Below are 23,200 nucleotides of genomic sequence, written 5' to 3'. Positions count from 1 at the left end.
CTTAGTGATTTTTTTAAAAAAAGTTGTTTAGACATCGAGGGCTAATTCTGTTTCCGATGATAAAAGCGCATCTGTTTCCGCCGAAAAACCTTTCAGGGGATAGTTTGCAACAGTTTGGCACCATTTTTGAGTGAATTGCAGAACGTCAGAAATTTTGAAGAAATTGTGACCGCGCGGCTTAGGGATTTTTTTAAAAAAAGTTGTTCAGACATCGAGGGCTAATTCTGTTTCCGATGATAAAAACCCACCTGTTTCCACCAAAAAACCTTTCAGGGGATGGTTTGCAACAGTTTGGCACCATTTTTGAGTGACTTGCAGAACGTCAGAAATTTTGAAGAAATTGTGACCGCGCGGCTTGGGGATTTTTTTTTTTTTAAGTTGTTCAGACATCGAGGGCTAATTCTGTTTCCGATGATAAACACAGACCTGTTTCCACCGAAAAACCTTTCAGGGGATGGTTTGCAAAAGTTTGGCACCATTTTTGAGTGAATTGCAGAACGTCAGAAATTTTGAGGAAATCGTGACCGCGCGGCTTAGGGATTTTTTTTAAAAAAAGTTGTTCAGACATCGAGGGCTAATTCTGTTTCCGATGATAAAAACTCATCTGTTTCCACCGAAAAACCTTTGAGGGGATGGTTTGCAACAGTTTGGCACCATTTTTGAGTGAATTGCAGAACGTCAGAAATTTTGAAGAAATTGTGACCGCGCGGCTTAGGGATTTTTTTTTAAAAAAGTTGTTTAGACATCGAGGGCTAATTCTGTTTCTGATGATAAAAACCGACCTGTTTCCACCGAAAAACCTTTCAGGGGATGGTTTGCAACAGTTTGGCACCATTTTTGAGTGAACTGCAGAACGTCAGAAATTTTGAAGAAATTGTGACCGCGCGGCTTAGGGATATTTTTAAAAAAAGTTGTTCAGACATTGAGGGCTAATTCTGTTTCCGATGATAAAAACCCACCTGTTTCCACCGAAAAACCTTTCAGGGGACGGTTTGCAACAGTTTGGCACCATTTTTGAGTGAATTGCAGAACGTCAGAAATTTTGAGGAAATTGTGACCGCGCGGCTTAGTGATTTTTTAAAAAAAAGTTGTTTAGACATCGAGGGCTAATTCTGTTTCCGATGATAAAAACGCATCTGTTTCCACCGAAAAACCTTTCAGGGGATGGTTTGCAACAGTTTGGCACCAATTTTTAGTGAATTACAGAACGTCAGAAATTTTGAAGAAATTTTGACCGCGCGGCTTAGGGATTTTTTCAAAAAAAAATTGTTCAGACATCGAGGGCTAATTCTGTTTCCGATGATAAAAACGCATCTGTTTCCACCGAAAAACCTTTCAGGGGATGGTTTGCAACAGTTTGGCACCAATTTTTAGTGAATTACAGAACGTCAGAAATTTTGAAGAAATTGTGACCGCGCGGCTTAGGGATTTTTTTAAAAAAAGTTGTTCAGACATCCAGGGCTAATTCTGTTTTCGATGATAAAAGCGCATCTCTTTCCACCGGAAAACCTTTCAGGGGATAGTTTGCAACAGTTTGGCACCAATTTTTAGTGAATTACATAACGTCTGAAATTTTGAAGAAATTGTGACCGCGCGGCTTAGGGATTTTTTCAAAAAAAAGTTGTTCAGACGTCGAGGGCTAATTCTGTTTCCGATGATAAAAACCCACCTGTTTCCACCGAAAAACTTTCCGGGGATGGTTTGCAACAGTTTGGCACCATTTTTGAGTGACTTGCAGACCGTCAGAAATTTTGAAGAAATTGTGACGGCGTGGCTTAGGGATTTTTTTAAAAAAAGTTGTTCAGACATTGAGGGCTAATTCTGTTTCCGATGATAAAAACCGACCTGTTTCCACCGAAAAACCTTTCAGGGGATGGTTTGCAACAGTTTGGCACCATTTTTGAGTGAATTGCAGAACGTCAGAAATTTTGAGGAAATCGTGACCGCGCGGCTTAGGGATTTTTTTTAAAAAAAGTTGTTCAGACATTGAGGGCTAATTCTGTTTCCGATGATAAAAACTCATCTGTTTCCACCGAAAAACCTTTGAGGGGATGGTTTGCAACAGTTTGGCACCATTTTTGAGTGAATTTCAGAACGTCAGAAATTTTGAAGAAATTGTGACCGCGCGGCTTAGGGATTTTTTCAAAAAAAAGTTGTTCAGACGTCGAGGGCTAATTCTGTTTCTGATGATAAAAACCGACCTGTTTCCACCGAAAAACCTTTCAGGGGATGGTTTGCAACAGTTTGGCACCATTTTTGAGCGAACTACAGAACGTCAGAAATTTTGAAGAAATTGTGACCGCGCGGCTTAGGGATTTTTTCAAAAAAAAGTTGTTCAGACGTCGAGGGCTAATTCTGTTTCTGATGATAAAAACCGACCTGTTTCCACCGAAAAACCTTTCAGGGGATGGTTTGCAACAGTTTGGCACCATTTTTGAGTGAACTGCAGAACGTCAGAAATTTTGAAGAAATTTTGACCGCGCGGCTTAGGGATATTTTAAAACAAAGTTGTTCAGACATTGAGGGCTAATTCTGTTTCCGATGATAAAAACCCACCTGTTTCCACCGAAAAACCTTTCAGGGGATGGTTTGCAACAGTTTGGCACCATTTTTGAGTGAATTGCAGAACGTCAGAAATTTTGAGGAAATTGTGACCGCGCGGCTTAGTGATTTTTTTAAAAAAAGTTGTTTAGACATCGAGGGCTAATTCTGTTTCCGATGATAAAAACGCATCTGTTTCCACTGAAAAACCTTTCAGGGGATGGTTTGCAACAGTTTGGCACCAATTTTTAGTGAATTACAGAACGTCAGAAATTTTGAAGAAATTGTGACCGCGCGGCTTAGGGATTTTTTTAAAAAAAGTTGTTCAGACATCTAGGGCTAATTCTGTTTTCGATGATAAAAGCGCATCTCTTTCCACCGGAAAACCTTTCAGGGGATAGTTTGCAACAGTTTGGCACCAATTTTTAGTGAATTACATAACGTCAGAAATTTTGAAGAAATTGTGACCGCGCGGCTTAGGGATTTTTTCAAAAAAAAGTTGTTCAGACGTCGAGGGCTAATTCTGTTTCCGATGATAAAAACCCACCTGTTTCCACCGAAAAACCTTTCAGGGGATGGTTTGCAACAGTTTGGCACCATTTTTGAGTGACTTGCAGACCGTCAGAAATTTTGAAGAAATTGTGACGGCGTGGCTTAGGGATTTTTTAAAAAAAAGTTGTTCAGACATTGTGGGCTAATTCTGTTTCCGATGATAAAAACCCATCCTTTTCCACCGAAAAACCTTTCAGGGGATAGTTTGCAACAGTTTGGCACCATTTTTGAGTGAATTGCAGAACGTCAGAAATGTTGAAGAAATTGTGACCGCGCGGCTTAGGGATTTTTTTGAAAAAAGTTGTATAGACATTGAGGGCTAATTCTGTTTCCGATGATAAAAACCGACCTGTTTCCACCGAAAAACCTTTCAGGGGATGGTTTGCAACAGTTTGGCACCATTTTTGAGTGAATTGCAGAACGTCAGAAATTTTGAGGAAATCGTGACCGCGCGGCTTAGGGATATTTTAAAAAAAAGTTGTTCAGACATTGAGGGCTAATTCTGTTTCCGATGATAAAAACCGACCTGTTTCCACCGAAAAACCTTTCAGGGGATGGTTTGCAACAGTTTGGCACCATTTTTGAGTGAATTGCAGAACGTCAGAAATTTTGAGGAAATTGTGACCGCGCGGCTTAGTGATTTTTTTAAAAAAAGTTGTTTAGACATCGAGGGCTAATTCTGTTTCCGATGATAAAAACGCATCTGTTTCCACCGAAAAACCTTTCAGGGGATGGTTTGCAACAGTTTGGCACCAATTTTTAGTGAATTACAGAACGTCAGAAATTTTGAAGAAATTGTGACCGCGCGGCTTAGGGATTTTTAAAAAAAAAGTTGTTCAGACATCTAGGGCTAAGTCTGTTTTCGATGATAAAAGCGCATCTCTTTCCACCGGAAAACCTTTCAGGGGATAGTTTGCAACAGTTTGGCACCAATTTTTAGTGAATTACATAACGTCAGAAATTTTGAAGAAATTGTGACGGCGTGGCTTAGGGATTTTTTAAAAAAAAGTTGTTCAGACGTCGAGGGCTAATTCTGTTTCCGATGATAAAAACCCACCTGTTTCCACCGAAAAACCTTTCAGGGGATAGTTTGCAACAGTTTGGCACCATTTTTGAGTGAATTGCAGAACATCAGAAATTTTGAAGAAATTGTGACCGCGCGGCTTAGGGATTTTTTTAAAAAAAGTTGTTCAGACATTGAGGGCTAATTCTGTTTCCGATGATAAAAACCCATCCTTTTCCACCGAAAAACCTTTCAGGGGATAGTTTGCAACAGTTTGGCACCATTTTTCAGTGAATTGCAGACCGTCAGAAATTTTGAAGAAATTGTGACGGCGTGGCTTAGGGATTTTTTCAAAAAAAAGTTGTTCAGACGTCGAGGGCTAATTCTGTTTCCGATGATAAAAACCCACCTGTTTCCACCGAAAAACCTTTCAGGGGATGGTTTGCAACAGTTTGGCACCATTTTTGAGTGACTTGCAGAACGTCAGAAATTTTGAAGAAATTGTGACCGTGCGGCTTGGGGATTTTTTTTTAAAAAAGTTGTTCAGACATCGAGGGCTAATTCTGTTTCCGATGATAAACACAGACCTGTTTCCACCGAAAAACCTTTCAGGGGATGGTTTGCAACAGTTTGGCACCATTTTTGAGTGAATTGCAGAATGTCAGAAATTTTGAAGAAATTTTGACCGCGCGGCTTAGTGATTTTTTTAAAAAAAGTTGTTTAGACATCGAGGGCTAATTCTGTTTCCGATGATAAAAGCGCATCTGTTTCCGCCGAAAAACCTTTCAGGGGATAGTTTGCAACAGTTTGGCACCATTTTTGAGTGAATTGCAGAACGTCAGAAATTTTGAAGAAATTGTGACCGCGCGGCTTAGGGATTTTTTTAAAAAAAGTTGTTCAGACATCGAGGCCTAATTCTGTTTCCGATGATAAAAACCCACCTGTTTCCACCAAAAAACCTTTCAGGGGATGGTTTGCAACAGTTTGACACCATTTTTGAGTGACTTGCAGAACGTCAGAAATTTTGAAGAAATTGTGACCGCGCGGCTTGGGGATTTTTTTTTTTTTAAGTTGTTCAGACATCGAGGGCTAATTCTGTTTCCGATGATAAACACAGACCTGTTTCCACCGAAAAACCTTTCAGGGGATGGTTTGCAAAAGTTTGGCACCATTTTTGAGTGAATTGCAGAACGTCAGAAATTTTGAGGAAATCGTGACCGCGCGGCTTAGGGATTTTTTTTAAAAAAAGTTGTTCAGACATCGAGGGCTAATTCTGTTTCCGATGATAAAAACTCATCTGTTTCCACCGAAAAACCTTTGAGGGGATGGTTTGCAACAGTTTGGCACCATTTTTGAGTGAATTGCAGAACGTCAGAAATTTTGAAGAAATTGTGACCGCGCGGCTTAGGGATTTTTTTTAAAAAAAGTTGTTTAGACATCGAGGGCTAATTCTGTTTCTGATGATAAAAACCGACCTGTTTCCACCGAAAAACCTTTCAGGGGATGGTTTGCAACAGTTTGGCACCATTTTTGAGTGAACTGCAGAACGTCAGAAATTTTGAAGAAATTGTGACCGCGCGGCTTAGGGATATTTTTTAAAAAAGTTGTTCAGACATTGAGGGCTAATTCTGTTTCCGATGATAAAAACCCACCTGTTTCCACCGAAAAACCTTTCAGGGGACGGTTTGCAACAGTTTGGCACCATTTTTGAGTGAATTGCAGAACGTCAGAAATTTTGAGGAAATTGTGACCGCGCGGCTTAGTGATTTTTTTAAAAAAAGTTGTTTAGACATCGAGGGCTAATTCTGTTTCCGATGATAAAAACGCATCTGTTTCCACCGAAAAACCTTTCAGGGGATGGTTTGCAACAGTTTGGCACCAATTTTTAGTGAATTACAGAACGTCAGAAATTTTGAAGAAATTGTGACCGCGCGGCTTAGGGATTTTTTTAAAAAAAGTTGTTCAGACATCTAGGGCTAATTCTGTTTTCGATGATAAAAGCGCATCTCTTTCCACCGGAAAACCTTTCAGGGGATAGTTTGCAACAGTTTGGCACCAATTTTTAGTGAATTACATAACGTCAGAAATTTTGAAGAAATTGTGACCGCGCGGCTTAGGGATTTTTTCAAAAAAAAGTTGTTCAGACGTCGAGGGCTAATTCTGTTTCCGATGATAAAAACCCACCTGTTTCCACCGAAAAACCTTTCAGGGGATGGTTTGCAACAGTTTGGCACCATTTTTGAGTGACTTGCAGACCATCAGAAATTTTGAAGAAATTGTGACGGCGTGGCTTAGGGATTTTTTTAAAAAAAGTTGTTCAGACATTGAGGGCTAATTCTGTTTCCGATGATAAAAACCCATCCTTTTCCACTAAAAAACCTTACAGGGGATAGTTTGCAACAGTTTGGCACCATTTTTGAGTGAATTGCAGAACGTCAGAAATGTTGAAGAAATTGTGACCGCGCGGCTTAGGGATTTTTTTTAAAAAAAGTTGTATAGACATTGAGGGCTAATTCTGTGTCCGATGATAAAAACCCCACCTGTTTCCACCGAAAAACCTTTCAGGGGATGGTTTGCAACAGTTTGGTACCATTTTTGAGTGAATTGCAGAACGTCAGAAATTTTGAGGAAATCGTGACCGCGCGGCTTAGGGATTTTTTTAAAAAAAAGTTGTTCAGACATCGAGGGCTAATTCTGTTTCCGATGATAAAAACTCATCTGTTTCCACCGAAAAACCTTTGAGGGGATGGTTTGCAACAGTTCGGCACCATTTTTGAGTGAATTTCAGAACGTCAGAAATTTTGAAGAAATTGTGATCGCGCGGCTTAGGGATTTTTTCAAAAAAAAGTTGTTCAGACGTCGAGGGCTAATTCTGTTTCTGATGATAAAAACCGACCTGTTTCCACCGAAAAACCTTTCAGGGGATGGTTTGCAACAGTTTGGCACCATTTTTGAGTGAACTGCAGAACGTCAGGAATTTTGAAGAAATTGTGACCGCGCGGCTTAGGGATATTTTAAAAAAAAGGTGTTCAGACATTGAGGGCTAATTCTGTTTCCGATGATAAAAACCCACCTGTTTCCACCGAAAAACCTTTCAGGGGATGGTTTGCAACAGTTTGGCACCATTTTTGAGTGAATTGCAGAACGTCAGAAATTTTGAGGAAATTGTGACCGCGCGGCTTAGTGATTTTTTTTAAAAAAGTTGTTTAGACATCGAGGGCTAATTCTGTTTCCGATGATAAAAACGCATCTGTTTCCACCGAAAAACCTTTCAGGGGATGGTTTGCAACAGTTTGGCACCAATTTTTAGTGAATTACAGAACGTCAGAAATTTTGAAGAAATTGTGACCGCGCGGCTTAGGGATTTTTTTAAAAAAAGTTGTTCAGACATCTAGGGCTAATTCTGTTTTCGATGATAAAAGCGCATCTCTTTCCACCGGAAAACCTTTCAGGGGATAGTTTGCAACAGTTTGGCACCAATTTTTAGTAAATTACATAACGTCAGAAATTTTGAAGAAATTGTGACCGCGCGGCTTAGGGATTTTTTCAAAAAAAAGTTGTTCAGACGTCGAGGGCTAATTCTGTTTCCGATGATAAAAACCCACCTGTTTCCACCGAAAAACCTTTCAGGGGATGGTTTGCAACAGTTTGGCACCATTTTTGAGTGACTTGCAGACCGTCAGAAATTTTGAAGAAATTGTGACGGCGTGGCTTAGGGATTTTTTCAAAAAAAAGTTGTTCAGACGTCGAGGGCTAATTCTGTTTCCGATGATAAAAACCGACCTGTTTCCACCGAAAAACCTTTCAGGGGATAGTTTGCAACAGTTTGGCACCATTTTTGAGTGACTTGCAGAACGTCAGAAATTTTGAAGAAATTGTGACCGTGCGGCTTGGGGATTTTTTTTAAAAAAAGTTGTTCAGACATCGAGGGCTAATTCTGTTTCCGATGATAAAAACCCACCTGTTTCCACCGAAAAACCTTTCAGGGGATGGTTTGCAACAGTTTGGCACCATTTTTGAGTGACTTGCAGAACGTCAGAAATTTTGAAGAAATTGTGACCGCGCGGCTTAGGGATTTTTTTAAAAAAAGTTGTTCAGACATCGAGGGCTAATTCTGTGTCCGATGATAAAAACCCCACCTGTTTCCACCGAAAAACCTTTCAGGGGATGGTTTGCAACAGTTTGGCACCATTTTTGAGTGACTTGCAGACCGTCAGAAATTTTGAAGAAATTGTGACGGCGTGGCTTAGGGATTTTTTTAAAAAAAGTTGTTCAGACATTGAGGGCTAATTCTGTTTCCGATGATAAAAACCCATCCTTTTCCACTAAAAAACCTTTCAGGGGATAGTTTGCAACAGTTTGGCACCATTTTTGAGTGAATTGCAGAACGTCAGAAATGTTGAAGAAATTGTGACCGCGCGGCTTAGGGATTTTTTTAAAAAAAAGTTTTATAGACATTGAGGGCTAATTCTGTGTCCGATGATAAAAACCCCACCTGTTTCCACCGAAAAACCTTTCAGGGGATGGTTTGCAACAGTTTGGCACCATTTTTGAGTGACTTGCAGAACGTCAGAAATTTTGAAGAAATTGTGACCGCGCGGCTTAGGGATTTTATAAAAAAAAATTGTTCAGACATCTAGGCCTAATTCTGTTTTCGATGATAAAAGCGCATCTCTTTCCACCGGAAAACCTTTCAGGGGATAGTTTGCAACAGTTTGGCACCAATTTTTAGTGAATTACAGAACGTCAGAAATTTTGAAGAAATTGTGACCGCGCGGCTTAGGGATTTTTTTAAAAAAAGTTGTTCAGACATCGAGGGCTAATTCTGTTTTCGATGATAAAAACCCACCTGTTTCCACCGAAAAACCTTTCAGGGGATGGTTTGCAACAGTTTGGCACCATTCTTGAGTGAATTGCAGAACGTCAGAAATTTTGAAGAAATTGTGACCGCGCGGCTTAGGGATTTTTTCAAAAAAAAGTTGTTCAGACGTCGAGGGCTAATTCTGTTTCCGATGATAAAAACCCACCTGTTTCCAGCGAAAAACCTTTCAGGGGATGGTTTGCAACAGTTTGGCACCATTTTTGAGTGAATTGCAGAACGTCAGAAATTTTGAAGATATTGTGACCGCGCGGCTTAGGGATTTTTTCAAAAAAAAGTTGTTCAGACGTCGAGGGCTAATTCTGTTTCCGATGATAAAAACCCACCTGTTTCCACCGAAAAACCTTTCAGGGGATGGTTTGCAACAGTTTGGCACCATTTTTGAGTGAATTGCAGAACGTCAGAAATTTTGAAGAAATTGTGACCGCACAGCTTAGGGATTTTTTTTTTAAAAAGTTGTTCAGACATCGAGGGCTAATTCTGTTTCCGATGATAAAAACGCATCTGTTTCCACCGAAAAACCTTTCAGGGGATGGTTTGCAACAGTTTGGCACCAATTTTTAGTGAATTACAGAACGTCAGAAATTTTGAAGAAATTGTGACCGCGCGACTTAGGGATTTTTTTAAAAAAAGTTGTTCAGACATCGAGGGCTAATTCTGTTTCCGATGAGAAAACCCCACCTGTTTCCACCGAAAAACCTTTCAGGGGATGGTTTGCAACAGTTTGGCACCATTTTTGAGTGAATTGCAGAACGTCAGAAATTTTGAGGAAATTTCGACCGCGTGGCTTAGTGATTTTTTTTAAAAAAAGTTGTTTAGACATCGAGGGCTAATTCTGTTTCCGATGATAAAAACGCATCTGTTTCCACCGAAAAACCTTTCAGGGGATGGTTTGCAACAGTTTGGCACCAATTTTTAGTGAATTACAGAACGTCAGAAATTTTGAAGAAATTGTGACCGCGCGGCTTAGGGATTTTCTTAAAAAAAGTTGTTCAGACATCTAGGGCTAATTCTGTTTTCGATGATAAAAGCGCATCTCTTTCCACCGGAAAACCTTTCAGGGGATAGTTTGCAACAGTTTGGCATCAATTTTTAGTGAATTACAGAACGTCAGAAATTTTGAAGAAATTGTGACCGCGCGGCTTAGGGATTTTTTCAAAAAAAAGTTGTTCAGACATCGAGGGCTAATTCTGTTTCTGATGATAAAAACCTACCTGTTTCCACCGAAAAAACTTTCAGGGGATGGTTTGCAACAGTTTGGCACCATTTTTGAGTGACTTGCAGACCGTCAGAAATTTTGAAGAAATTGTGACGGCGTGGCTTAGGGATTTTTTCAAAAAAAAGTTGTTCAGACGTCGAGGGCTAATTCTGTTTTCGATGATAAAAACCCACCTGTTTCCACCGAAAAACCTTTCAGGGGATGGTTTGCAACAGTTTGGCACCATTCTTGAGTGAATTGCAGAACGTCAGAAATTTTGAAGAAATTGTGACCGCGCGGCTTAGGGATTTTTTCAAAAAAAAGTTGTTCAGACGTCGAGGGCTAATTCTGTTTGCGATGATAAAAACCCACCTGTTTCCAGCGAAAAACCTTTCAGGGGATGGTTTGCAACAGTTTGGCACCATTTTTGAGTGAATTGCAGAACGTCAGAAATTTTGAAGATATTGTGACCGCGCGGCTTAGGGATTTTTTCAAAAAAAAGTTGTTCAGACGTCGAGGGCTAATTCTGTTTCTGATGATAAAAACCCACCTGTTTCCACCGAAAAACCTTTCAGGGGATGGTTTGCAACAGTTTGGCACCATTTTTGAGTGAATTGCAGAACGTCAGAAATTTTGAAGAAATTGTGACCGCACAGCTTAGGGATTTTTTTTTTAAAAAGTTGTTCAGACATCGAGGGCTAATTCTGTTTCCGATGATAAAAACGCATCTGTTTCCACCGAAAAACCTTTCAGGGGATGGTTTGCAACAGTTTGGCACCAATTTTTAGTGAATTACAGAACGTCAGAAATTTTGAAGAAATTGTGACCGCGCGACTTAGGGATTTTTTTAAAAAAAGTTGTTCAGACATCGAGGGCTAATTCTGTTTCCGATGAGAAAACCCCACCTGTTTCCACCGAAAAACCTTTCAGGGGATGGTTTGCAACAGTTTGGCACCATTTTTGAGTGAATTGCAGAACGTCAGAAATTTTGAGGAAATTTCGACCGCGTGGCTTAGTGATTTTTTTAAAAAAAAGTTGTTTAGACATCGAGGGCTAATTCTGTTTCCGATGATAAAAACGCATCTGTTTCCACCGAAAAACCTTTCAGGGGATGGTTTGCAACAGTTTGGCACCAATTTTTAGTGAATTACAGAACGTCAGAAATTTTGAAGAAATTGTGACCGCGCGGCTTAGGGATTTTCTTAAAAAAAGTTGTTCAGACATCTAGGGCTAATTCTGTTTTCGATGATAAAAGCGCATCTCTTTCCACCGGAAAACCTTTCAGGGGATAGTTTGCAACAGTTTGGCATCAATTTTTAGTGAATTACAGAACGTCAGAAATTTTGAAGAAATTGTGACCGCGCGGCTTAGGGATTTTTTCAAAAAAAAGTTGTTCAGACATCGAGGGCTAATTCTGTTTCTGATGATAAAAACCTACCTGTTTCCACCGAAAAAACTTTCAGGGGATGGTTTGCAACAGTTTGGCACCATTTTTGAGTGACTTGCAGACCGTCAGAAATTTTGAAGAAATTGTGACGGCGTGGCTTAGGGATTTTTTCAAAAAAAAGTTGTTCAGACGTCGAGGGCTAATTCTGTTTCCGATGATAAAAACCCACCGGTTTCCACCGAAAAACCTTTCAGGGGATGGTTTGCAACAGTTTGGCACCATTCTTGAGTGAATTGCAGAACGTCAGAAATTTTGAAGAAATTGTGACCGCGCGGCTTAGGGATTTTTTCAAAAAAAAGTTGTTCAGACGTCGAGGGCTAATTCTGTTTCCGATGATAAAAACCCACCTGTTTCCAGCGAAAAACCTTTCAGGGGATGGTTTGCAACAGTTTGGCACCATTTTTGAGTGAATTGCAGAACGTCAGAAATTTTGAAGAAATTGTGACCGCGCGGCTTAGGGATTTTTTCAAAAAAAAGTTGTTCAGACGTCGAGGGCTAATTCTGTTTCCGATGATAAAAACCCACCTGTTTCCACCGAAAAACCTTTCAGGGGATGGTTTGCAACAGTTTGGCACCATTTTTGAGTGAATTGCAGAACGTCAGAAATTTTGAAGAAATTGTGACCGCACAGCTTAGGGATTTTTTTTAAAAAAAGTTGTTCAGACATCGAGGGCTAATTCTGTTTCCGATGATAAAAACGCATCTGTTTCCACCGAAAAACCTTTCAGGGGATGGTTTGCAACAGTTTGGCACCAATTTTTAGTGAATTATGAACGTCAGAAATTTTGAAGAAATTGTGACCGCGCGACTTAGGGATTTTTTAAAAAAAAGTTGTTCAGACATCGAGGGCTAATTCTGTTTCCGATGATAAAAACCCACCTGTTTCCACCGAAAAACCTTTCAGGGGATGGTTTGCAACAGTTTGGCACCATTTTTGAGTGAATTGCAGAACGTCAGAAATTTTGAGGAAATTTCGACCGCGTGGCTTAGTGATTTTTTAAAAAAAAGTTGTTTAGACATCGAGGGCTAATTCTGTTTCCGATGATAAAAACGCATCTGTTTCCACCGAAAAACCTTTCAGGGGATGGTTTGCAACAGTTTGGCACCAATTTTTAGTGAATTACGGAACGTCAGAAATTTTGAAGAAATTGTGACCGCGCGGCTTAGGGATTTTCTTAAAAAAAGTTGTTCAGACATCTAGGGCTAATTCTGTTTTCGATGATAAAAGCGCATCTCTTTCCACCGGAAAACCTTTCAGGGGATAGTTTGCAACAGTTTGGCATCAATTTTTAGTGAATTACAGAACGTCAGAAATTTTGAAGAAATTGTGACCGCGCGGCGTAGGGATTTTTTCAAAAAAAAGTTGTTCAGACATCGAGGGCTAATTCTGTTTCCGATGATAAACACAGACCTGTTTCCACCGAAAAACCTTTCAGGGGATGGTTTGCAACAGTTTGGCACCATTTTTGAGTGAATTGCAGAATGTCAGAAATTTTGAAGAAATTGTGACCGCGCGGCTTAGTGATTTTTTTAAAAAAAGTTGTTTAGACATCGAGGGCTAATTCTGTTTCCGATGATAAAAGCGCATCTGTTTCCGCCGAAAAACCTTTCAGGGGATAGTTTGCAACAGTTTGGCACCATTTTTGAGTGAATTGCAGAACGTCAGAAATTTTGAAGAAATTTTGACCGCGCGGCTTAGGGATTTTTTCAAAAAAAAGTTGTTCAGACGTCGAGGGCTAATTCTGTTTCTGATGATAAAAACCCACCTGTTTCCACCGAAAAACCTTTCAGGGGATGGTTTGCAACAGTTTGGCACCATTTTTGAGTGACTTGCAGACCGTCAGAAATTTTGAAGAAATTGTGACGGCGTGGCTTAGGGATTTTTTCAAAAAAAATTTGTTCAGACGTCGAGGGCTAATTCTGTTTCCGATGATAAATACCCACCGGTTTCCACCGAAAAACCTTTCAGGGGATAGTTTGCAACAGTTTGGCACCATTTATGAGTGAATTGCAGAAGATCAGAAATTTTGAAGAAATTGTGACCGCGCGGCTTAGTGATTTTTTTAAAAAAAGTTGTTCAGACATTGAGGGCTAATTCTGTTTCCGATGATAAAAAGCCATCCTTTTCCACCGGAAACCCTTTCAGGGGATAGTTTGCAACAGTTTGGCACCATTTTTGAGTGAATTGCAGAACGTCAGAAATTTTGAAGAAATTGTGACCGCACAGCTTAGGGATTTTTTTTAAAAAAAGTTGTTCAGACATCGAGGGCTAATTCTGTTTCTGATGATAAAAACCCACCTGTTTCCACCGAAAAACCTTTCAGGGGATGGTTTGCAACAGTTTGGCACCATTTTTGAGTGAATTGCAGAACGTCAGAAATTTTGAAGAAATTGTGACCGCGCGGCTTAGGGATTTTTTTTAAAAAAAGTTGTTCAGACGTTGAGGGCTAATTCTGTTTCCGATGATAAAAACCCACCTGTTTCCACCGAAAAACCTTTCAGGGGATGGTTTGCAACAGTTTGGCACCATTTTTGAGTGACTTGCAGAACGTCAGAAATTTTGAAGAAATTGTGACCGCGCGGCTTAGGGATTTTATAAAAAAAAATTGTTCAGACATCTAGGCCTAATTCTGTTTTCGATGATAAAAGCGCATCTCTTTCCACCGGAAAACCTTTCAGGGGATAGTTTGCAACAGTTTGGCACCAATTTTTAGTGAATTACAGAACGTCAGAAATTTTGAAGAAATTGTGACCGCGCGGCTTAGGGATTTTTTTAAAAAAAGTTGTTCAGACATCGAGGGCTAATTCTGTTTTCGATGATAAAAACCCACCTGTTTCCACCGAAAAACCTTTCAGGGGATGGTTTGCAACAGTTTGGCACCATTCTTGAGTGAATTGCAGAACGTCAGAAATTTTGAAGAAATTGTGACCGCGCGGCTTAGGGATTTTTTCAAAAAAAAGTTGTTCAGACGTCGAGGGCTAATTCTGTTTCCGATGATAAAAACCCACCTGTTTCCAGCGAAAAACCTTTCAGGGGATGGTTTGCAACAGTTTGGCACCATTTTTGAGTGAATTGCAGAACGTCAGAAATTTTGAAGATATTGTGACCGCGCGGCTTAGGGATTTTTTCAAAAAAAAGTTGTTCAGACGTCGAGGGCTAATTCTGTTTCCGATGATAAAAACCCACCTGTTTCCACCGAAAAACCTTTCAGGGGATGGTTTGCAACAGTTTGGCACCATTTTTGAGTGAATTGCAGAACGTCAGAAATTTTGAAGAAATTGTGACCGCACAGCTTAGGGATTTTTTTTTTAAAAAGTTGTTCAGACATCGAGGGCTAATTCTGTTTCCGATGATAAAAACGCATCTTTTTCCACCGAAAAACCTTTCAGGGGATGGTTTGCAACAGTTTGGCACCAATTTTTAGTGAATTACAGAACGTCAGAAATTTTGAAGAAATTGTGACCGCGCGACTTAGGGATTTTTTTAAAAAAAGTTGTTCAGACATCGAGGGCTAATTCTGTTTCCGATGAGAAAACCCCACCTGTTTCCACCGAAAAACCTTTCAGGGGATGGTTTGCAACAGTTTGGCACCATTTTTGAGTGAATTGCAGAACGTCAGAAATTTTGAGGAAATTTCGACCGCGTGGCTTAGTGATTTTTTTTAAAAAAAGTTGTTTAGACATCGAGGGCTAATTCTGTTTCCGATGATAAAAACGCATCTGTTTCCACCGAAAAACCTTTCAGGGGATGGTTTGCAACAGTTTGGCACCAATTTTTAGTGAATTACAGAACGTCAGAAATTTTGAAGAAATTGTGACCGCGCGGCTTAGGGATTTTCTTAAAAAAAGTTGTTCAGACATCTAGGGCTAATTCTGTTTTCGATGATAAAAGCGCATCTCTTTCCACCGGAAAACCTTTCAGGGGATAGTTTGCAACAGTTTGGCATCAATTTTTAGTGAATTACAGAACGTCAGAAATTTTGAAGAAATTGTGACCGCGCGGCTTAGGGATTTTTTCAAAAAAAAGTTGTTCAGACATCGAGGGCTAATTCTGTTTCTGATGATAAAAACCTACCTGTTTCCACCGAAAAAACTTTCAGGGGATGGTTTGCAACAGTTTGGCACCATTTTTGAGTGACTTGCAGACCGTCAGAAATTTTGAAGAAATTGTGACCGCGCGGCTTAGGGATTTTTTCAAAAAAAAGTTGTTCAGACGTCGAGGGCTAATTCTGTTTCCGATGATAAAAACCCACCTGTTTCCAGCGAAAAACCTTTCAGGGGATGGTTTGCAACAGTTTGGCACCATTTTTGAGTGAATTGCAGAACGTCAGAAATTTTGAAGATATTGTGACCGCGCGGCTTAGGGATTTTTTCAAAAAAAAGTTGTTCAGACGTCGAGGGCTAATTCTGTTTCCGATGATAAAAACCCACCTGTTTCCACCGAAAAACCTTTCAGGGGATGGTTTGCAACAGTTTGGCACCATTTTTGAGTGAATTGCAGAACGTCAGAAATTTTGAAGAAATTGTGACCGCACAGCTTAGGGATTTTTTTTTTAAAAAGTTGTTCAGACATCGAGGGCTAATTCTGTTTCCGATGATAAAAACGCATCTGTTTCCACCGAAAAACCTTTCAGGGGATGGTTTGCAACAGTTTGGCACCAATTTTTAGTGAATTACAGAACGTCAGAAATTTTGAAGAAATTGTGACCGCGCGACTTAGGGATTTTTTTAAAAAAAGTTGTTCAGACATCGAGGGCTAATTCTGTTTCCGATGAGAAAACCCCACCTGTTTCCACCGAAAAACCTTTCAGGGGATGGTTTGCAACAGTTTGGCACCATTTTTGAGTGAATTGCAGAACGTCAGAAATTTTGAGGAAATTTCGACCGCGTGGCTTAGTGATTTTTTTAAAAAAAAGTTGTTTAGACATCGAGGGCTAATTCTGTTTCCGATGATAAAAACGCATCTGTTTCCACCGAAAAACCTTTCAGGGGATGGTTTGCAACAGTTTGGCACCAATTTTTAGTGAATTACAGAACGTCAGAAATTTTGAAGAAATTGTGACCGCGCGTCTTAGGGATTTTCTTAAAAAAAGTTGTTCAGACATCTAGGGCTAATTCTGTTTTCGATGATAAAAGCGCATCTCTTTCCACCGGAAAACCTTTCAGGGGATAGTTTGCAACAGTTTGGCATCAATTTTTAGTGAATTACAGAACGTCAGAAATTTTGAAGAAATTGTGACCGCGCGGCTTAGGGATTTTTTCAAAAAAAAGTTGTTCAGACATCGAGGGCTAATTCTGTTTCTGATGATAAAAACCTACCTGTTTCCACCGAAAAAACTTTCAGGGGATGGTTTGCAACAGTTTGGCACCATTTTTGAGTGACTTGCAGACCGTCAGAAATTTTGAAGAAATTGTGACCGCGCGGCTTAGGGATTTTTTCAAAAAAAAGTTGTTCAGACGTCGAGGGCTAATTCTGTTTCCGATGATAAAAACCCACCTGTTTCCAGCGAAAAACCTTTCAGGGGATGGTTTGCAACAGTTTGGCACCATTTTTGAGTGAATTGCAGAACGTCAGAAATTTTGAAGATATTGTGACCGCGCGGCTTAGGGATTTTTTCAAAAAAAAGTTGTTCAGACGTCGAGGGCTAATTCTGTTTCCGATGATAAAAACCCACCTGTTTCCACCGAAAAACCTTTCAGGGGATGGTTTGCAACAGTTTGGCACCATTTTTGAGTGAATTGCAGAACGTCAGAAATTTTGAAGAAATTGTGACCGCACAGCTTAGGGATTTTTTTTTTAAAAAGTTGTTCAGACATCGAGGGCTAATTCTGTTTCCGATGATAAAAACGCATCTGTTTCCACCGAAAAACCTTTCAGGGGATGGTTTGCAACAGTTTGGCACCAATTTTTAGTGAATTACAGAACGTCAGAAATTTTGAAGAAATTGTGACCGCGCGACTTAGGGATTTTTTTAAAAAAAGTTGTTCAGACATCGAGGGCTAATTCTGTTTCCGATGAGAAAACCCCACCTGTTTCCACCGAAAAACCTTTCAGGGGATGGTTTGCAACAGTTTGGCACCATTTTTGAGTGAATTGCAGAACGTCAGAAATTTTGAGGAAATTTCGACCGCGTGGCTTAGTGATTTTTTTAAAAAAAAGTTGTTTAGACATCGAGGGCTAATTCTGTTTCCGATGATAAAAACGCATCTGTTTCCACCGAAAAACCTTTCAGGGGATGGTTTGCAACAGTTTGGCACCAATTTTTAGTGAATTACAGAACGTCAGAAATTTTGAAGAAATTGTGACCGCGCGTCTTAGGGATTTTCTTAAAAAAAGTTGTTCAGACATCTAGGGCTAATTCTGTTTTCGATGATAAAAGCGCATCTCTTTCCACCGGAAAACCTTTCAGGGGATAGTTTGCAACAGTTTGGCATCAATTTTTAGTGAATTACAGAACGTCAGAAATTTTGAAGAAATTGTGACCGCGCGGCTTAGGGATTTTTTCAAAAAAAAGTTGTTCAGACATCGAGGGCTAATTCTGTTTCTGATGATAAAAACCTACCTGTTTCCACCGAAAAAACTTTCAGGGGATGGTTTGCAACAGTTTGGCACCATTTTTGAGTGACTTGCAGACCGTCAGAAATTTTGAAGAAATTGTGACGGCGTGGCTTAGGGATTTTTTCAAAAAAAAGTTGTTCAGACGTCGAGGGCTAATTCTGTTTCCGATGATAAAAACCCACCGGTTTCCACCGAAAAACCTTTCAGGGGATGGTTTGCAACAGTTTGGCACCATTCTTGAGTGAATTGCAGAACGTCAGAAATTTTGAAGAAATTGTGACCGCGCGGCTTAGGGATTTTTTCAAAAAAAAGTTGTTCAGACGTCGAGGGCTAATTCTGTTTCCGATGATAAAAACCCACCTGTTTCCAGCGAAAAACCTTTCAGGGGATGGTTTGCAACAGTTTGGCACCATTTTTGAGTGAATTGCAGAACGTCAGAAATTTTGAAGAAATTGTGACCGCGCGGCTTAGGGATTTTTTCAAAAAAAAGTTGTTCAGACGTCGAGGGCTAATTCTGTTTCCGATGATAAAAACCCACCTGTTTCCACCGAAAAACCTTTCAGGGGATGGTTTGCAACAGTTTGGCACCATTTTTGAGTGAATTGCAGAACGTCAGAAATTTTGAAGAAATTGTGACCGCACAGCTTAGGGATTTTTTTTAAAAAAAGTTGTTCAGACATCGAGGGCTAATTCTGTTTCCGATGATAAAAACGCATCTGTTTCCACCGAAAAACCTTTCAGGGGATGGTTTGCAACAGTTTGGCACCAATTTTTAGTGAATTACAGAACGTCAGAAATTTTGAAGAAATTGTGACCGCGCGACTTAGGGATTTTTTAAAAAAAAGTTGTTCAGACATCGAGGGCTAATTCTGTTTCCGATGATAAAACCCCACCTGTTTCCACCGAAAAACCTTTCAGGGGATGGTTTGCAACAGTTTGGCACCATTTTTGAGTGAATTGCAGAACGTCAGAAATTTTGAGGAAATTTCGACCGCGTGGCTTAGTGATTTTTTTAAAAAAAGTTGTTTAGACATCGAGGGCTAATTCTGTTTCCGATGATAAAAACGCATCTGTTTCCACCGAAAAACCTTTCAGGGGATGGTTTGCAACAGTTTGGCACCAATTTTTAGTGAATTACGGAACGTCAGAAATTTTGAAGAAATTGTGACCGCGCGGCTTAGGGATTTTCTTAAAAAAAGTTGTTCAGACATCTAGGGCTAATTCTGTTTTCGATGATAAAAGCGCATCTCTTTCCACCGGAAAACCTTTCAGGGGATAGTTTGCAACAGTTTGGCATCAATTTTTAGTGAATTACAGAACGTCAGAAATTTTGAAGAAATTGTGACCGCGCGGCGTAGGGATTTTTTCAAAAAAAAGTTGTTCAGACATCGAGGGCTAATTCTGTTTCCGATGATAAACACAGACCTGTTTCCACCGAAAAACCTTTCAGGGGATGGTTTGCAACAGTTTGGCACCATTTTTGAGTGAATTGCAGAATGTCAGAAATTTTGAAGAAATTTTGACCGCGCGGCTTAGGGATTTTTTCAAAAAAAAGTTGTTCAGACGTCGAGGGCTAATTCTGTTTCTGATGATAAAAACCCACCTGTTTCCACCGAAAAACCTTTCAGGGGATGGTTTGCAACAGTTTGGCACCATTTTTGAGTGACTTGCAGACCGTCAGAAATTTTGAAGAAATTGTGACGGCGTGGCTTAGGGATTTTTTCAAAAAAAAGTTGTTCAGACGTCGAGGGCTAATTCTGTTTCCGATGATAAATACCCACCGGTTTCCACCGAAAAACCTTTCAGGGGATAGTTTGCAACAGTTTGGCACCATTTATGAGTGAATTGCAGAAGATCAGAAATTTTGAAGAAATTGTGACCGCGCGGCTTAGTGATTTTTTTAAAAAAAGTTGTTCAGACATTGAGGGCTAATTCTGTTTCCGATGATAAAAAGCCATCCTTTTCCACCGGAAACCCTTTCAGGGGATAGTTTGCAACAGTTTGGCACCATTTTTGAGTGAATTGCAGAACGTCAGAAATTTTGAAGAAATTGTGACCGCACAGCTTAGGGATTTTTTTTAAAAAAAGTTGTTCAGACATCGAGGGCTAATTCTGTTTCTGATGATAAAAACCCACCTGTTTCCACCGAAAAACCTTTCAGGGGATGGTTTGCAACAGTTTGGCACCATTTTTGAGTGAATTGCAGAACGTCAGAAATTTTGAAGAAATTGTGACCGCGCGGCTTAGGGATTTTTTTAAAAAAAAGTTGTTCAGACATCGAGGGCTAATTCTGTTTCCGATGAAAAAAACCGACCTGTTTCCACCGAAAAACCTTTCAGGGGATGGTTTGCAACAGTTTGGCACCAATTTTTAGTAAATTACAGAACGTCAGAAATTTTGAAGAAATTGTGACCGCGCGGCTTAGGGATTTTTTCAAAAAAAAGTTGTTCAGACGTCGAGGGCTAATTCTGTTTCTGATGATAAAAACCCACCTGTTTCCACCGAAAAACCTTTCAGGGGATGGTTTGCAACAGTTTGGCACCATTTTTGAGTGACTTGCAGACCGTCAGAAATTTTGAAGAAATTGTGACGGCGTGGCTTAGGGATTTTTTCACAAAAAATTTGTTCAGATGTCGAGGGCTAATTCTGTTTCCGATGATAAAAACCCACCTGTTTCCACCGAAAAACCTTTCAGGGGATGGTTTGCAACAGTTTGGCACAATTTTTGAGTGACTTGCAGAACGTCAGAAATTTTGAAGAAATTGTGACCGCGCGGCTTGGGGATTTTTTTAAAAAAAGTTGTTTAGACATCGAGGGCTAATTCTGTTTCCGATGATAAAAGCGCATCTGTTTCCGCCGAAAAACCTTTCAGGGGATAGTTTGCAACAGTTTGGCACCATTTTTGAATGAATTGCAGAACGTCAGAAATTTTGAAGAAATTGTGACCGCGCGGCTTAGGGGTTTTTTAAAAAAAAGTTGTTCAGACATCGAGGGCTAATTCTGTTTCCGATGATAAAAACCGACCTGTTTCCACCGAAAAACCTTTCAGGGGATGGTTTGCAACAGGTTGGCACCATTTTTGAGTGAATTGCAGAACGTCAGAAATTTTGAGGAAATTGTGACCGCGCGGCTTAGTGATTTTTTTTAAAAAAAGTTGTTTAGACATCGAGGGCTAATTCTGTTTCCGATGATAAAAACGCATCTGTTTCCACCGAAAAACCTTTCAGGGGATGGTTTGCAACAGTTTGGCACCAATTTTTAGTGAATTACAGAACGTCAGAAATTTTGAAGAAATTGTGACCGCGCGGCTTAGGGATTTTTTTAAAAAAATTGTTCAGACATCTAGGGCTAATTCTGTTTCTGATGATAAAAACCCACCTGTTTCCACCGAAAAACCTTTCAGGGGATGGTTTGCAACAGTTTGGCACCATTTTTGAGTGACTTGCAGACCGTCAGAAATTTTGAAGAAATTGTGACCGCGCGGCTTACGGATTTTTTCAAAAAAAAGTTGTTCAGACGTCGAGGGCTAATTCTGTTTCCGATGATAAAAACCCACCTGTTTCCACCGAAAAACCTTTCAGGGGATAGTTTGCAACAGTTTGGCACCATTTTTGAGTGACTTGCAGACCGTCAGAAATTTTGAAGAAATTGTGACCGCGCGGCTTAGGGATTTTTTTAAAAAAAGTTGTTCAGACATTGAGGGCTAATTCTGTTTCCGATGATAAAAACCCATCCTTTTCCACCGAAAAACCTTTCAGGGGATAGTTTGCAACAGTTTGGCACCATTTTTCAGTGAATTGCAGACCGTCAGAAATTTTGAAGAAATTGTGACCGCGCGGCTTAGGGATTTTTTCAAAAAAAAGTTGTTCAGATATTGAGGGCTTTTTCTGTTTCCGATGATAAAAACACATCTGTTTCCACCGAAAAACCTTTCAGGGGATGGTTTGCAACAGTTTGGCACGATTCTTGAGTGAATTGCAGAACGTCAGAAATTTGAAGAAATTGTGAACGCGCAGCTTAGGGATTTTTGACAAAAAAAATTGTTCAGACATCGAGTGCTAATTCTGTTTCCGATGATAAAAACCCACCTGTTTCCAGCGAAAAACCTTTCAGGGGATGGTTTGCAACAGTTTGGCACCATTTTTGAGTGAATTGCAGAACGTCAGAAATTTTGAAGAAATTGTGACCGCGCGGCTTAGGGATATTTTTTTTTAAAAGTTGTTCAGGCACCGAGGGCTAATTCTCTTTCCGGTGATAAAAACCCACCTGTTTCCACCGAAAAACGTTTCAGGGGATGGTTTGCAACAGTTTGGCACCATTTTTGAGTGAATTGCAGAACGTCAGAAATTTTGAAGAAGTTGTGACCGCGCGGCTTAGGGAATTTTTTTTAAAAAGTTGTTCAGGCACCGAGGGCTAATTCTGTTTCCGATGATAAAAACCCACCTGTTTCCACCGAACAACCTTTCAGGGGATGGTTTGCAACAGTTTGGCACCATTTTTGAGCGAATTGCAGAACATCAGAAATTTTGAAGAAATTGTGACCGCGCGGCTTAGGGATTTTTTCAAAAAAAAGTTGTTCAGACGTCGAGGGCTAATTCTGTTTCCGATGATAAAAACGCATCTGTTTCCACCGAAAAACCTTTCAGGGGATGGTTTGCAACAGTTTGGCACCATTCTTGAGTGAATTGCAGAACGTCAGAAATTTTGAAGAAATTGTGACCGCGCGGCTTAGGGATTTTTTTAAAAAAAGTTGTTCAGACATCGAGGGCTAATTCTGTTTCAGATGATAAAAACCCACCTGTTTCCACCGAAAAACCTTTCAGGGGATGGTTTGCAACAGTTTGGCACCATTTTTGAGTGAATTGCAGAACGTCAGAAATTTTGAAGAAATTGTGACCGCGCGGCTTAGGGATTTTTTCAAAAAAAAAGTTGTTCAGACATCTAGGGCTTTTTCTGTTTCCGATGATAAAAACCCACCTGTTTCCAGCGAAAAACCTTTCAGGGGATGGTTTGCAACAGTT

The sequence above is a fragment of the Podarcis melisellensis genome (assembly GCF_964234715.1).
Source record: "Podarcis melisellensis genome assembly, chromosome: 4".
In the NCBI taxonomy this organism is placed as follows: Eukaryota; Metazoa; Chordata; class Lepidosauria; order Squamata; family Lacertidae; genus Podarcis; species Podarcis melisellensis.
The sequence above is the reverse complement of the archived record's forward strand: the minus strand, read 5'-3'. Positions refer to the sequence as shown.